We start from the raw sequence: 6,000 nt of genomic DNA, 5'->3' as shown, positions 1-6,000 counted from the left end.
ATCTTCTCCTCGGACAGACATCAAACAATTACACATCCAACAATTGTACAAAGGCAATCACGTGGTAAAGACGTCTCATGTGGTGAGCCTTCAGGAAATGCTGGCAGCTCTTATCGCCAGCACAGGCATCAAAGGTTGACATGGCACACTCTTTCTAAATGCCACCTGTCATCGCTAACATCCACTGAGTCTTTCTTGGCTCGGAGGCCTGTGTTTTTTAGACACAGGCACTGCTAGTACATGCCAACATTCACTGGTCACTGCTGTTGGGGGGAAGAGTCTGACTTATTCTGACTATTCCCAAAGTCTAAACTAACCTCAGCTGGTGGGGATTGCTGAGAAATGTATATCTAGTGAAAGAGAAGACCTTAAAGATCTATTTATTTTTGTTTTAGTTACATGTGCGAGAGTTACTTTATGTGCACGAGTTTCTTTATGTGCACTTTGTGCAGTGTCCACAGAGGCCAGAAGAGGGCAGCAGATCACCTGAAGTTGGAGTTACAAGTGGTGGTAAGCCCCTGCCTCCAATATGGGTGCAAGGGACTGAACCTGGGTCTTCTGCACAAGCAGCAAATATTCTTAAGGTAGAATCATCTCTCTCCAGTTCCCCCCCCCCACATGCCCTGCAGAACTTTAAAAAAAATGTGGTGTTGCAATCCTGGAATCTAAGCACTCAGGAGGCAGAGGAGGGAGGGTACCAAGACAAGACAGAGCACCATGACACGGTATGTAAGCAGAGGCTGTGCAGATTTGGGGTGACACCAAGGATGGGATTTATGTGTTGTATAGGAATCCCTGCTATGGGTGTGCTATGCTGGGAACATAGGCGGGCAACATCTATGTCTTTCTGCTGTATCAGATCTTTTTAATTTATTGACTGACCATAGCCACGTCAGTTTTGCTGGTCACTGTTTACCGAATAGTCCTGATTCGCAGGCTCTTTTATTCCATCTTAGCTAGTTATGATAACGGGAAGCTCACACGTTACGCCTCACGCACCAGTGTGAATGTAGGTTATAGACGGGCAAAAATGGATTAAAGGGGCCAAGAGGCTACAGCGTTACTGTGCCAGAGGCAGAGGCCGAGAGCCGCTGCAGTTTGGGCATGGACCTACTGCCAAGAAATCACACCCTGCTTAAACACATGGTAGCTCAGGCCAAAGGAAAAGCTCTTACTCTGGCTTCTGAAGCCCCACCCAGGCTGACCCCCCCCCCCAATGCTTTGCCTCCCTCTCCATCTTCCCTGGGCCCTGCTCTCTTCCTGAATTTGGTATTTCAGCCACTCTGGCCTTCTCTCAAGGCCCTAGAGGGCTTGCATATGCAATCCTCTCTGCCCAAATGCTTTTTTTCACTTCCATTAAAGCCTCCTGGTTCTTTGCCTACTTAATTCCTACCTCTCCTTCAAGTCTTGGCTCCCCCCTTGCCTCTCTGAGCCCCAGCAGAACAATTTCCCCATGGTGCCCTCCCTGAGTGGCCAGGTGTGTCTCTCTTACCCAGCACTTACTACTATTAGAGCTTGGCATGGTCCTCTGTGACGTTCAGGTCCTCTGTGACGTTCAGGTCCTCTGTGACATTCAGGTCCTCTGTGAGGTTCAGGCCCTCTGTGATGTTCAGGTCCTCTGTGAGGTTCAGGTCCTCTGTGACGTTCAGGTCCTCTGTGACGTTCAGGTCCTCTGTGATGGTTCAGATTCCTCTGTGAGGTTCAGATTCCTCTGTGAGGTTCAGATCCTCTGTGAGGTTCAGGTCCTCTGTGAGGTTCAGGTCCTCTATGATGGTTCAGATTCCTCTGTGAGGTTCAGGCCCTCTGTGATGTTCAGGTCTTCTGTGATGGTTCAGATTCCTCTGTGATGGTTCAGATTCCTCTGTGAGGTTCAGGTCCTCTGTGAGGTTCAGGTCCTCTGTGAGGTTCAGGTCCTCTGTGAGGTTCAGGTCCTCTGTGAGGTTCAGGTCCTCTGTGAGGTTCAGGTCCTCTGTGATGGTTCAGGTCCTCTATGATGGTTCAGATTCCTCTGTGAGGTTCAGGTCCTCTGTGATGGTTCAGGTCCTCTGCGATGGTTCCTGAGGACCCTGAGCCTGCTTCTACAATCTGTCCAGTTTTAATGCCCAACTTCATCCCTTATGGGACTGGTTCTTGTGTCTCTGAGCAAAGACTTGGGCAGAGATAACACCACTGCTGAAAAAACAAGGGCCATTTATGAAGAAGTCGTGCGTTTCCAGTGGGGGGCAAGTGACAAGAGCACAGGAGTCCAGGATCTCCCACAGCCTCGCTGTGCAAAGGGTTAGCACTTCTACACCACATGGGGCTGCCGGGCTCATTTGCATAGCACGAGGTTTTCCGAGCATGTTATATGCAACCTTTTGTACAACGCCATGGGTCACATGTCTCACAAGTATCTGAAATCTCAACACATGGGCCTTGGGGAATGTTTGTCAAAACCACAGAACTCACCGGCTAGATCAAAAGTCTCTGTACTCCTGCCACTAGGAGACAAACCAGTGCCAACGTCAGTGGTGACAGTCAGCATCCAAGCAGAGCCCTGAGCATGTAGTGGAGGGAGGAGGGAGAGGAGCTCCCCTCATCCTGGATAGAAACCACACTCCCTGAGGTGCTTCAGCTTAATACATCCACCGCACTTATCTGTGGGGGGTGAGAGGCGGCTCACAAGGCTTGTGTGGTGGTCAGGGGACTGATTCAGGAGCTGATTCTCTCTTTCTACCACGTGCTCCCTGAGGGTCAGACTCGGGTGATCAGACTCAGGCTTGACAGCAACTGTCTTTACCCACTGAGCCATCTTGTCATCCCTCTTTCCTTTCTCCCCTCAGGGCTGTGAAGAGACACCATGACCACCCCAACTCTTAGAAGGAAAAGGCGGCTTACATTTTCAGAGGTTTAGTCCATTATCGTCATGGTGCAGCACGGTGGTGTCTAGGCAGACATGGGGCTGGGGAAGGAGCTGAGAGTCCTACATCTCAGTCTGCTGGTGACAGAAGTGATTTGAAAGTCGTGCTGAGTGAAACTTGAGCAAAGGAGACCTCAGAGCCCGCCTCCATAGTGACACACTTTTTCCAAAAAGGCCACACCTACTTCAACAAGGCCACACCTCCTAATAGAGCCACTCCCTATGAGCTTATGGGAGACAATTACATTCAGACTACCACACTTAGAAAGCTTTTCATGTAGCCCAGGCTAGCCTGGAACTTTCTATGTAACCTAGGATGGCCTGCTCCTTCCACCCCTATCTCACAAGTGCTAGGATTACCATTTTATATCTGTCCCATCCTTTCAGGATGATCTGCCCCTAACTGGGAGCCTTTCTTTGAAATGTCTTAAATTCTATCTGCTCTATCCCACAGCAGAGGTTCAGAGGAGGGGGGAGGTCAGGCTGGCAATAGGACAGGCTTTTTAGCCAGTCGGGTTCATGGAAGTATGATGGTGTCTACTGCATGGCGGGCGAGCGGGTGGATGGGACGATACGGATGGGAATGCTCATATTCTTTGTCTTGTTCTGTTCTCTTTGCAGATAGGGGAGCTAAGGAATTTTGATGGTGGGATTTTGTTTTCAATTTTTTTTTTTTTTTGAGACAAGGATTCTCTGTATACCCCGGGCTGTCCTCGAACTTGCTTTGTAGACCAGATTGGCCTCAAACTCAGAGATCAGTGCACTGGTTTCTGACTCCCCAATTGCTGGGGTTAAAAGCATGCACCACTACCACCTTGCTTAAATTAAACTTTTCAAAAACTGTATTTTGTTTTTGTGTGTGTGGGTGTTTTGTCTGCAGCATGTCACGCATGTGCATGTCACACACGTGCAGTCCAGAAGAGGGTGTTGCATCCTCTGGAACTATAGTTAGAGAGTAAGGTGAGCAGCCATGTGGGGGATGAGAATCAAATCCTGGTCTTCCAGAAAAGCAGCCAGTCTCTTAACTGCTGAGTCACCTTTCTGGTCTCCTTAAATTTATTCATTTATTATTATTATTGGTGTGGAAAGTTTGTAATGCAGAGGGGGGCGTGCCTGTGTATGTGTGTGTGATGAGGCAGAGTGTGTATCTGGGGCAGTTGGTTGATGCCTTCCATGGATTCTGGAGACTGAACTCAGGGTAGTGCCTGCGGACTGGGCTCCGGTTTGCATAGCAAGTGCTTTTACCTGCTGAACCGTCTCACCAACTCCTGACCTGTATTGTCTTAAAACTTCTCTTAACATTTGTCTGTATGCGTGTGTCGGGGGCACACACCATGGCATGCGTGGGGAGGATTCTCTCCAGGACTTGGTTCTTTCCTTCGTGCCACGTGGATCTCAGAACTGAGCCCGGTCTTGGGGTCTTGGTGTCATTAATCTTGGCGGCAAGACTTTACCCACTGAGTCATCTTGCTAGCCCCTAAATTGCATTACCCCCAAACTAAATGTAGGACTTGCATTTGAGACGTGTGATTTTTCAGCCTAAAGGCTGGAAGTCTAGACAGTCCTCAGCAACCCAGCTCCTTTCTCCTCTGGGAGGGCTGGGCCAGAAATGTTAGCCAAAGTGGAAAGTTGTAAAACATGGTGGGTTTAGTTTCCAGATCCTTCCCTATGCTGGCAGCTCCAAAGAGGCAGATCAAAGAGAGGTTATGGCCAGCTCCTCACCACCTAGCCTGACTGTATCGGTTCTGTCTCACGGTGGCTTTGAGGGTGGTGGCTTGGGAATCAGGTTAATTTGCACCTGTTGATGCGCCTTGTTGTGTGTCAAGTTAGCAAATCAGCGGCTTGTCCACCTACTCTTCCTTCCTTGTCACCTGTAAGTTGCCTGCAGCAGGGGCACGGCTTTCAGTGGCCTTGGCTTCCTTCAGTGCTGGAGCAGGGCAGATCCATCTTTGGAGCATCGTGATTGCATCCTCGGTGCGGCAGGGGCTTCCTCACGAAAACCCGTACAGAACCTCATCGCGCTTCCTGTACTGTCACGCTCGGCAGACAGTGGCAGGCAGGGAAGGGACAAGGCAGCCTGACACACAGCTCTAGGCAGACAAGGTGAAGTGGAAACAGAGCTTGTGGCAGGGCACCTTTTTATGTCTCCTCATTAAGGGAGCTTTGTAATGCAGTACAGGGAGAGGAGGGCAAAGCTGCTTTGGCACAGCAAGACAGGAGCTGTTATCTCCCAGCAAATAGGGCTGAAAGCGGTAGTGAGCGGGGACACAGGCACACACATGCAGAATACCAATTTCTTCCTGCAGAAGGACTGACCTTTGAGAGGAGGAAAGCAGTTCCCGAGGAGGAGTGTTGGCTTTCAGACCAGAGTTCAGTTTGGGGTGGCGTTTCTGCCTCTCTCCTCCCCATCAGCTAACCAGGGCTCACTGTCTGCCCTAACCCGGGCTGGGGTACACTACCCTGTCTAGCTTTTCAAATGGGTCCTGGGGACTCAAACTCTGGTCCGTAAGCTAGTGTAGCAAGCGTTTTACTGAATGAGCCTTCTCTCTAGCCTCCAAATCTATCTGTGTGTGTGTGTGTGTGTGTGTGTGTGTGTATGCATGTATGTATATGTATATGTATATGTATCACTTCAAAATAATTTTTGGTGCTGCAGTTTGAATGCAGAACCTTATACATGCTAAGCCAGTGCTCTATTAGCTGGCACGCTCTCTGTCTCCCTCCCTCCTTCCTCCCCCTCAATTCCTTTCCCTTTCCTTCCTGCTCTCTTGTTTTGTTTTGAAATAGCGTTTTACACTCTAGGCTGGCCTCAGAGACACAGCAATCCTCCTGCCTCAGATTCTCGAGGGCTGGAGCCCCTGCCTCTCTTAAAGATGATCAAGGTTGGGACCATTGAAGAATGACAGAGTTCTTGAGTAAGAGCAGGTAAGGTGGGGCGGTGGCGGGCTCGGTGGGTCTTTGCTTTGGGAAAGGATGAGAATGCCTCTGCTGGGAGGTTCTCTCCGAAGGGGCAAACCTGGCTCCTGCCCCACTCGGTTCCTTGGTTCCCAGGGTGACCACTTATTCTGCCTTGATATTCCGTGGTACCTTCTCCAGAGACC

The sequence above is a fragment of the Myodes glareolus genome, chromosome 6 (assembly GCF_982192425.1).
Source record: "Myodes glareolus chromosome 6, mMyoGla1.1, whole genome shotgun sequence".
NCBI classification, from domain to species: Eukaryota; Metazoa; Chordata; class Mammalia; order Rodentia; family Cricetidae; genus Myodes; species Myodes glareolus.
This window is presented reverse-complemented; position numbering follows the sequence as displayed.